The sequence below is a fragment of the Bubalus kerabau genome, chromosome 22 (assembly GCF_029407905.1).
Source record: "Bubalus kerabau isolate K-KA32 ecotype Philippines breed swamp buffalo chromosome 22, PCC_UOA_SB_1v2, whole genome shotgun sequence".
NCBI classification, from domain to species: Eukaryota; Metazoa; Chordata; class Mammalia; order Artiodactyla; family Bovidae; genus Bubalus; species Bubalus kerabau.
In genome coordinates, this window is record NC_073645.1 from 6,330,223 (window position 1) to 6,341,923 (window position 11,701).

Consider the following 11,701-nt stretch of genomic DNA (forward strand, 5'->3'; position numbering starts at 1 on the left):
TTGATCGACATAAGATTGTTACTGTTACTTCTTCAGAAAACTATATAAAGAATTTAAATCCTAAGGGAAAAAATTAATAAACTCAATTTGTTAAAAATGAGCAATAATGGGGGGGAAAGGTGTTTCCTCTCAACCCCTCCTCCTACACCCCTTGCCATTTTGGCTTACAAGATTTACAGCATCATTCCAGCTTACACAGCTACAGCTTAGGAAGGATCCCTGGATATACTTAAAATCCTTTTCTTGAGGACTTTGTCCAAATAGCCCAGAAGCTGGCTCTTAGAGGGGATGTCTGCCACTTATGGAGGTGGCTCTTGAAGATGATGGTCTTCATGGTCATGTAGCACATGGGGATTAAGTTCAGTGAGCTGGAGAGCACCTTCTCATCATCCACTAGGAGCTTGAAGCTGGGCAGGTTCTGGGTGGCAGTGATCTCGTCATCCTAGCCATCCTCCTTACCTCACTTGGTGCCTGGCTCAATCTTGTTCTTCTTCCTCTTCTTGCACTTGTGCTTGGCCACCTCATGCTTAGCCAACTCCTCCATCTTGGTGATGCCTTTGTGCTGGTTCCACTGCAGCTGCCAAATCTTGGTGCACAGCATCTTCTTTTTGTGCATGTTATGGAACAGGTTGTCAAACTCCTCACAGGAAATGAACTGTGTGAGTGGCTGAAGCTTCAATCGCAACTTCTTCTCCTCCCTGGTGATCTTATGCTTAGCCTCCCTTCTCCTTGTTCTTGCCTAGGAAGGCAGGCACCAAGTTGTAGTCGCCTGTGATTTTCTTGCACTGCTGACACCCCTTGAGCTTCTGCAGGCATATGTCCGCATGTGCGAGCTTCCGCTCTATCTCCACATGATGGTTGTCTTCGTTGAGAGCCAGCTGATAAAGATCTCAGGGTCCTGGTCATACTTCTCTATCCTGTAGTTGTCCCACAAGGGCAGGTGGTCCAGCTGTTGCTGCTCAGCCAATAATTCCTGGGGAGTCTGGAAAGCTTCAATATGAGCAGCCATATCCTCCCATTTTTCAAAGCTAAACTGCTCAGTGGCATCCAGCAGCAGTTGTCCTTGTGGCCACCAGCTGATAGTGTTACTACATCCAAGCTTGTTCTGCAGGCTGCATGACAGGCCAATGAATTGGAGACGAGGTGTTGAGGCAAGATGTTATTTGGTGATTTGGCTGACCAAGAAGATGGCACACTAATGTCTCAAAATAACTATCTTCTTTTGGATACTAGGTTCTTTTATGGATCAGAGATGGGAAGAGAAAGGGAAACAAAGTACAAAAGCCATTAATCTTGCAAATATCCCCTAGAATGGCAAGTCTCAAGCAGTAGATGTGTTAATTTCTTCCTTCTTGCCATCCACAGGTGGGCAGGATCACGAACAAAGGCACTTTAGTTTAACAGTCAGGCAGAGGCCGAATTCTCTGAGGCAGGCCATTATGTATAATTATAATAACCAAAGCAACAAAAAGACATGTCAAAGAAACACTTCCAACATTGTATCAGAATTGGATTTTCCTTGTAACAGTAGCCATGATAGCGGCAGTGGCGGCTGATCTCTGTACCAGCTGAGAAGTACTCAGAGCACACAGCTCAATGCCCATGCAGTTGATACAGCAGAAGTGCAGTGAGCTCACCCTCCACCAGGCAGTACACACAGTACTTCTTATCAAGTTCCACTATCTTATCCCACCTGCCTCCTTGGCCCCTGCTACTGCCACCCTCTCTGCATTTTTTAAAATTGGGGGTACAAAGGTATTCTTATGCAAAATAGAATCCAAACTTTATTATTTTAAACATATAAACCCATAGATGTTGTTCAGTTGTTAAGCCATGTTCCATTCCTGGAAACCCCATGGACTGCAGCATGCCAAGCTTCTCTGTCCTTCACTATCTCCTGAAGTTTCCTCAAACTCTTGTCCATTTACCTCAATCAAAACTTATCTGAATCTCTTAATTAGAAAATCAGATCAGATCAGTCGCTCAGTCGTGTCCAACTCTTTGTGACCCCATGAATTGCAGCACGCCAGGCCTCCCTGTCCATCACCAACTCCCGGAGTTCACTCAGACTCATGTCCATCGAGTCAGTGATGCCATCCAGCCATCTCATCCTCTGTCGTCCCCTTCTCCTCCTGCCCCCAATCCCTCCCAGCATCAGGGTCTTTTCCAATGAACTAACTCTTCACATGAGGTGGCCAAAATACTGGAGTTTCAGCTTTAGCATCATTCCTTCCAAAGAAATCCCAGGGCTGATCTCCTTCAGAATGGACTGGTTGGATCTCCTTGCAGTCCAAGGGACTCTCAAGAGTCTTCTCCAACACCACACTTCAAAAGCATCAATTCTTCAGTGCTCAGCCTTCTTCACAGTCCAACTCTCACATCCATACATGACCACAGGAAAAACCATAGCCTTGACTAGACGAACCTTTGTTGGCAAAGTAATGTCTCTGCTTTTGAATATGCTATCTAGATTGGTCATAACTTTCCTTCCAAGGAGTAAGCGTCTTTTAATTTCATGGCTGCAGTAATTAGAAAATAGTAAGCTAAATAAATTGTCCCATGTTTAATGTGGATTGATATGCTTTATAAATATAGTCTTCCTCTTCTTCCCTTTCATGGAATTGTATACATATATTTGACACAACTGAACTTTATTATAAAAGATGCATAATTATATAGGGTCCTAAAGTCTTACTTTATCATTTACTTATTTATATTATCTTCTATTTTGGAAACAAAATATAAAATCTGAGATTAAAATATTTACTTTAGAAAGAAAACAAGGTTGTATTGTAAAGAATATCTTAATTCTGCTTTGTGTCAAGATATGAACATCATATATGAATAGAGTACAAATAACAATTCAAAAGTATACCCTACTGAAAGTATAATTAGACCTATATTTCAACACACATGTATTTTAATTGTTTTCCTTAACAAACGAATCACTCCTTTTTTCCTAAAGTTGGATTGGTTAACATTTTCATTATAGTTAAATACATATAAGATTTTATGTTTATATGTAGAATATTTTATAGTAAATATACTTTTTCAAAATAACTTTTAAAAAGAAGCCTCAGATGCTAACTTTACAAGTATATTACTTTTCCCTAATATATGCAATATATTAAACTTTCAAAAACTAAGATATGTGAGATCATTAACCATCAACATTAAGCCACAGCCAAATAATACTTTGAAGTATAGAACAAGTTAATCAGAAGGATAGTTTTCATATTAATATGGAGTAGGAAAAATCATGACTTATCAGAAAATTCATTTATTATGGAAAGTTACAATTGTTACGTGTATGTCCAAAATATGAATGCTATCATTGAGACAAGATAATAGTTTAACATAAAGATAGAGACACTCACACACAAATACACTCCAGACTTAAAAACTATTGGGCATAAAAGGACACTATCAACAGAACGAAAAGGAAACCTACAGACTGAAAGACAATACTTACAAATCAAATTTCTGATAGGGGATTAATCCAGAAAATACAGAGAACTCCTACAACTCAAAAACAAACGGATTTTAAAGTGGGAAAAAGACTTGAACATTTTTTCAGAAATTATATATAGATGACCAACAAGCATATGAAAAGATGCTCAATATCATTAATCACTAGAGAAATTCATATCAAAACAATGAGATATCACCTTGTCACAGGAAGGGGAACCCCTTCCAGGGCCTGAAAGAGGGTTCTTGTCTAACACATGGAAATTAATTCTCTGAGGAGCCACACATCCCAACAAAGCAAGAGACTTTATTGGCAAGGGGTGCTGGGTGGAGAGAAGGAGGGTAAGGGAAACCAAAAGGACTGCTCTGCCACCTGGCTCACAGCCTCTGGTTTTATAGTAATGGTTTTAGTTTCCAGGCTATCTTTGGCCAATCATTCTGACTCAGAGTCCTTCTTGGGGAAACACATATTGTTCAGCCAGTATGGATACCAGCAAGGATTCTGAGAGATAGTAAGACACACGGTGTCTCCTATTGACCTTTCCCAAACTCTTTTGGTTAGTGGTGGCCTATTGATTCCATGTTCCTTACCAGGACCTCCTGTCATAAAATAACTCATGCAAATGAATACTGTGGTGCCTGGTCAGGTAGATTGTTTCGGTCAATGTATCCCCTAACAACTTCACACTTTCTAGAAAGATTATTATCAATAAAACAGAAAGTAACAAGTGTGAGCAAGGATGTAGAGAAATAAGAACATTGTACCTTATAGAGGGGAATGTAAAATGGTGCAGCTGCTATGGAAAGCAATATGGTGACTCACCAAGAAATCAAAATAGAATTAACATATGTATTGGTTTGCTCAGGCTGCCATAGCAAAATATCATGGACTGGGTGGACTTAAATAACAAAAATCTATTTCTCACAAGTCTGGAAGTTGAGAAATTCAAAATCAATGTACCAGTGGATTTGGTTTATGGTAGGAAACCTTCCTGGCTTGCAGATGGTTATCTACATTCAGAAAAAGAGAGAGAGAGACAAAGAAAGACAGGGGCTAAGGAGAGGGAAGTTTCTTGATGAGTGTAGCGTTTCAGTTTTGTAAGATGAAATGGTTCTGGAGCTCTGTCGCACAATAATGTACATAAACTTAGCACTCCTCAACTGTATACTTGAAAATGGTTAAAATGATAAATTTCATGTAATGTATTTTTTACCACAATAGAAAATAAAAATGTTCAATTAGGTCCCATTTGTTTATATTTGCTTTTATTTCCTATATTTTAAGAGACAGGTCTAAGAAATTATTGTTATAAGTTATGTCAAAGTATGTTATGCCTATGTTTTCCTCTAGGAAGTTTACAGTATCTGATCTTACATTTAGGTCTTTAATCCACTTTGAGCTTATTTTTGTATATGATATTAGTGAAATATCATTATTTTACAAGTAGCTGTCCAGTTTTCTGAGCACCACTTGCTGAAGAAACTTTCTCTATTGTATATTCTTGCCTCCTTTATTGTAGATTAATTGACTGTCAGTGTGTGGGTTTATTCCTAGAATTTCTATTCTGTTCCACTGATCTGTGTCTGTTTTTGTGCCAATACCATACCAGTTTGATTACTGTAGCTTTGAAGTTGTTGGGATGCATCCTGAAGGGCTACAAGGCCTATGATTGCCCAGATTCAAAACCAAAGAAAGAGCCCAGAGTCAGTCACAGACACATCAATAGTTTATTTGCTAGCAAGCTCTTACATGTCTGAAGCACAGTCCTGGAGGGACGCTATGCCATGTGTGTGTATGGCTAATGGTGGACAGGACTTATGGGCAGACTTTCCTCCTCAGAGGAAGAGAAGTTTACCAGTTACAGGGAGAATTGAGTCAGGTTTCTTCATTGGTTACCTGGCAGAAGGGCATGCCCATCACTACGCTTTTGATGAGCTATCAATGGTGATGTTCTGATCTAAGAGTTAGAACAGTCACTAGCTGGGGTGGGATAAGTAGGTAGGAAGTTCAGTTAGATAAGTAAGATGTAGGTGAAGCAAGTACTGACCAAGCAGGGGATGGACAGAGAGCAAGAGAACAGTCATTTGGGGTGGCCTGACCATATACTGGCTTTCCAGGTGGCTTAAGTGGTAAAGAATATGCCTGGCAATGCAGAAGATGAAAGAGACGCAGGTTCAATCCCTGGGTCAGGAAGACTCCCTGGAGGAGGACATGGCAACCTACTCCAGTGTTCTTGCCTGGAGAATCCCATGGACAGAGGAGCCTGGCGGGCTACAGTCCATAGGGTCACAAAGAATCAGACATGACTGAAGCAACTTAGCACGTACGTACACACCACCATATACCAGTATAGTCTGAAGTCAGAGGGCATGGTACCTACAGTTCTGTTCTTCTTTCTCAAGATTGTTTTGGCTCTTCAGGATCTTTTATGTTTCCATACACATTTTAAAATTTTTTGTTCTAGTTCTATAAAAGTGTCCTTGGAATTTTGTTAGAGATTTCACTGGATCCATATATTGCCTTGGGTAATGTGGTCATTTAAAAATATTAGTTCTTCCAGTCCATGAACACAGTATACCATTCCATCTATGGTCTTCAGTTTCTGTCATCAGTGTCTTACAGTTTTCTGAGTACAAGTCTTTTACCTCCTTTTGTAGGCTTATTCCTAGGTTTCTACCATTTTGATGAAGTTGTAACTGGAATTGTTTCCTAAATTTATTCTTCTGATAGCTTTTTGTTAGTGTATAGAAATGCAACAGATTTTTGTATCTTGCATTTTTGCATTTTGTATCCTGCAATTTTACCAAATTCACTGATCAGCTCTATAGTCTTCTGGTAGTATCTTTAGGATTTTCTATGTATCATATTATGTCATCTTCAAACAGTGAAAGTTTAACTTCTTCCTTTCCAATTTGGATTCCATTCATCTTTCTTCTTCTCCTTTGCACAGCAAAAGAAATCATCAAAAAAATAAATAAAAGGAAAACTTATGAAATGGGAGAAATTATTTGTAAATGATATGACACATAAACAATTAACAGCCAGCATATATAAAGAGTTCATACAACTCAGCATAAAAAAATAAGCAACCCAATTTATTAACATGGATACACTGTTATATTTAAATTACATAACCAAAAAAAAGTAAGCTACAAGTAAATATTTTTCAAGGGAATATAGCCAATAATTTATAATGACTATAAATGGATTATAGCCTTTAAAAATTGTGAATCACTCTATTGTACACCTGTAACTTATATAATATTATAAACAACTATTATTCTATAAAGTTAAAAAAATTAAAAAAAAAGAACTTCATCATTGAAAATAATAAGCAGAAAAAATGAATAGACATTTTTTTCAAAGGGGAAGTGCACATAGCCAACAGGTCCATGAAAAATGCTCAATACTGCTAATTATTAAAGAAATGCAAATCAAAACCACAATGAGATAGTACCTCACACCTGTCAGAATGGCTATCAACAAAAAGAACACAAATAATGATATTGGTGAGAATGTGGAAAACACGAAACCCTCAGATACTGTTGAAGGGAATGTAGATTGGTGCCACCACCTGGAAAACAGTATGGAGGTTTCTTAAAAAAAAAATAAAAATAGAACTTCTAAATGAACCAGCAATTGTACTTCTTGGTGTATACCAAAAAACAAAACAATAATACTAAAAGATACATGCACCTGATGTTTATATCAGCATTATTTATAACTGCCAAGAAAGAAAGCAACCTAACAGTCCATCAACAGATGAATGGAGAAACAGATGTTGTATACACACTCACACGCACAATGGAATACTACTGAGCCATAAAAAAAGAGTGAAAATTTTGCCATTAGCAGGAACATGGGTGGACTTGGAGGGCATTATGATAAGTGAAATAAGTCAGACAGAAAAAGACAAATACTGTATGCTATCACTTATACGTGAAATGTAAATAATAAAACAAACTAGAAAATATACTAGAGAAGAAGTAGACTCATGTATATAAAGAACAAACTAGTGGTTACCACTGGGAAGGGGGAAGTATGGGAAGTCAACATAGGGGTAAAGTGTTAAGAGGTACTTCTAGATGTTCAAGCTGGTTTTAGAAAAGGCAGAGGAACCAGAGATCAAATTGCCAACATCCACTGGATCATGGAAAAAGCAAGAGAGTTCCAGAAAAACATCTATTTCTGCTTTATTGACTATGACAAAGCCTTTGACTGTGTGGATCACAATAAACTGTGGAAAATTCTGAAAGAGATGGGAATACCAGACCACCTGACCTGCCTCTTGAGAGACCTATATGCAGGTCAGGAAGCAACAGTTAGAACTGGACATGGAACCACAGACTGGTTCCAAATAGGAAAAGGACTACGTCAAGGCTGTATATTGTCACCCTGCTTATTTAACTTATATGCAGAGTACATCACGAGAAACAATGGGCTGGAAGAAGCACAAGCTGGAATCAAGATTGCCGGGAGAAATATCAATAACTTCAGATATGCAGATGACATCACCCTTATGGCAGAAAGTGAAGAGGAACTTAAAAGCCTCTTGATGAAAGTGAAAGAGGAGAGTGAAAAAATTGGCTTAAAGCTCAGCATTCAGAAAACTAAGATCATGGCATCTGACCCCATCACTTCATGGGAAATGAGGAAACAGTGGAAACAGTGTCAGATTTTATTTTGGGGGGCTCCAAAATCACTGTAGATGGTGATTGCAGCCATGAAATTAAAAGACGCTTACTCCTTGGAAGGAAAGTTATGACCAACCTAGATAGCATATTCAAAAGCAGAGACATTACTTTGTCAACTAAGGTCCATCTAGTCAAGGCTATGTTTTTCCAGTAGTCATGTATGGATGTGAGAGCTGGACAATAAAGATGGCTGAACGCCAAAGAATTGACGGTTTTTGAACTGTGGTGTTGGAGAAGACTCTTGAGAGTCCCTTGGACTGCAAGGAGATCCAACCAGTCCATTCTGAAGGAGATCAGCCCTGGGTAGTCTTTGGAAGGAATGATGCTAAAGCTGAAACTGCACTACTTTGGCCACCTCCTGCGAAGAGTTGACTCATTGGAAGAGACTCTGATGCTGGGAGGGATTGGGGGCAGGAGGAGAAAGGGACGACAGAGGATGAGATGGGCTGGATGGCATCATTGACTTGATAGATGTGAGTTTGAGTTAACTCCGGGAGTTGGTGATGGACAGAGAGGCCTGGCGTGCTGTGATTCATAGGGTTGCAAAGAGTCAGACAGGACTCAGCAACTGAACTGAACTAATTAAGAGGTACAAACTATTTGATATAAGTTACTTTGATATATTGCACAAGATGCAGAATATAGCAAATATAATCATTATAAATGGAATATAAACTTTAAAACAACAATAAAATAAAGTTAATATTTTAACTATCAACTGTTTCAAAATATAGATATAACAAAGCAAATATTTAGTTACAGACTATTTCCCTAAATATTTCCCTCCAATGTCCCATCTTTCTCCAATATATTTTTGAGATTCACTTTTATCATTTTTGACCAGGATCTCCAAGTATCATGACTTAATCTATAAGAATATTAATATATATATAATGTATTCATAAATGAACAATATTTTAAAGGTAGTATTTCTGTTTTCATGTTATAGATGAATTTTCTCTAGATCTAAGGAAGTGATTTGTCATAAGATTTTTTTAATAACTAAATCAGGTCATAATAAAAGAAAATCAATACTATTTCAGATCAGATCATATCAGATCAGTCGCTTAGTCGTGTCCGACTCTTTGCAACCCCATGAATCGCAGCACGCCAGGCCTCCCTGTTCATCACCAACTCCCGGAGCTCACTGAGACTCATGTCCATCAAGTCAGTGATGCCATCCAGCCATCTCATCCTCTGTCGTCCCTTTCTCCTCCTGCCCCCAATCCCTCCCAGCATCAGAGTCTCTTCCAATGAGTCAATTCTTCGCATGAGGTGGCCAAAGTAGTGCAGTTTCAGCTTTAGCATCATTCCTTCCAAAGACTACCCAGGGCTGATCTCCTTCAGAATGGACTGGTTGAATCTCCTTGCAGTCCAAGGGACTCTCAAGAGTCTTCTCCAACACCACCGTTCAAAACCATCAATTCTTCAGTGCTCAGCCTTCTTCACAGTCCAACTCTCACATCCATACATGACCACAGGAAAAATCATAGCCTTGACTAGACGAACCTTAGTTGGCAAAGTAATGTCTGCTTTTGAATATGCTATCTAGATTGGTCATAACTTTCCTTCCAAGGAGTAAACGTCTTTTAATTTCACGGCTGCAGTCACCATCTGTAGTGATTTTGGAGCTCAGAAAAATAAATACTATTTACTATCATGCAAATTTCATCTAATTAATTACTATTGATATGTGTAGCTCTTCTACTGTAGGTACTGCATCAAAATACTTTCACTTAGGACAGTAAATAAAATGTATCATTTAGCTTACAGAAGCAAAAACAATTGCTAGTCTTTCCAATATTACAGATTCTATTTCTTTCATTTATCAAAGAAGGAGAGGAAAAGAGGAAAAGGCAGGGAGGGCATGCTTGGATTAGCTGAAGGAAGCATCGTTCTGACTCATCTAAAGCCGCATCAGAGAAGGTTGATTCTTTGAGACGCATTCAAGAGGAAGTTATTTCCTAGAGTTTTTGGAACCTTGATCTTACGATCCAAAGAGCGGATTCTCACTTCATGCTAGTTAGTGAACATCGTGTTTTGTCACCCGGATCAGCTGGTAAAGAATCCGACAGCAATGCGGGAGAGCTGGGTTCGATCCCTGGGTTGGGAGGATCCCTTGGAGAAGGGAAAGGCTACCCACTCCAGTATTCTGGTCTGGAGAATTCCATGGACTGTATAGTCCATGGGGTCGCTAAGAGTTGGACACAACTGAGTGACTTTCATTTGGTAACACAACACTCATACTTTGTTTCAAAGACTCCTAGCACTTATTTTTCAGTATATTTTAGTTCTCACTTATGAATATAACAAAAAAAGACTTTGCCAAAAATATTATATTCTGAATACATCAGGTGAATTGTTGTCTCTAATGAAGCAGTCAACCCTCTTAACCATTTAAGAGTCGGCACGACAGAAGGACTTGCACTCATTCACTTAGGTCGCCTGTTACTTGGGGCAGGGACGCAGGTGAATCTGGTTAGAGTCAAAGGAACAACCAGGACCTGGTGATCTGGTTGAGATGAAAAGTCGGTGTCCCAGAAGGGAAACAGAGGAGGAAGGACCTCATACAAAGTTGCAGCCCTCCCTCCATCTAGGCGCTTTGCCCCAGCGCCTACCTCTCAGGCCTGGAGGAGAGCGCGCTCAGCGGGCGGGAGCGCGCCGACTGCAATTCCCGACGCGCCCGGCAGCGCTGGGGGCGCGCTCGTCCCGCAGTTGGCCGCCTCTCCAGCTCGCAGATCGGAAGCTTTTGTGGAAGAAAAGGTCTCTTAGAGCCCGCTCACCGAGTTCGTGGGAGAAGCTGTCAGGCATTTGCTTCCGGACCCCTAGACTACAGCCGGGATCGTCCCGGTGGCTGGCTGAGGCTGCGTGCTTGTGTCTGTCCCGGACACCGTGGCCCGCCGCTGGCACAGCGCGCAGAGGTTGTTGCGCAGGGGCTCAGATTCCGGGTAGCTCCGGGCTTTCGCCTGGGTCAGGCGTTGGAGGGGACAACAGAGAGTGAGGCCTTTTCTGTGTCCTTTCGAATCAGAGCCATCTAATCGTGTGTGTGTGTGGGTAGAGGTGGGAGTGAGGTGAGTGAAGGGAGCAACATTGCGCGCTAGAAAATCTCCCGTGAGCATTGCCGCCTTTGCTAGGTCTACCGTTCCTCTTCTGGGAAAGCGACTCAACCCCTAAGCGGGGATTAGACTCGGATTTCGTACTTACTTGGCTGAGGGAGCCGCTGGTGTCGGGTCTTGCGGCGCGTGACGATCTGATTCGTAAATGGTCGGGGTATCTCTTTCCTCCTAATGAACCAGCACCAGCCCAGCAGCTGAGGCCAGGACACCCTGAGGCTCCTATACAGAAGGGAGTTCCCGCTATGTGCTTTCACGGGTTTGCTCCCACCAGACCTGAGACATGGACGCCTACGTGTTTCCCCCTCCATCCAGGGCTGTCCTTCAGCCCGTACCCTGACTCTGAGTCAGATGGAAAACCTGGGGATTCGCCAGATAGGCTTGCCTCCGCTGGTCACAAGTGAGGATCCCTGAAGTTACTGGCC

At 40.7% G+C, this 11,701-nt stretch overlaps 1 pseudogene; it reads right to left on the reverse strand.

Moving 5' to 3' along the window:
* Positions 1–206: 206 nt before the first annotated feature.
* Positions 207–11,282, reverse strand: LOC129637084 (transcriptional adapter 2-beta-like; annotated as a pseudogene).
* Between the last annotated feature and the right edge of the window lie 419 nt (positions 11,283–11,701).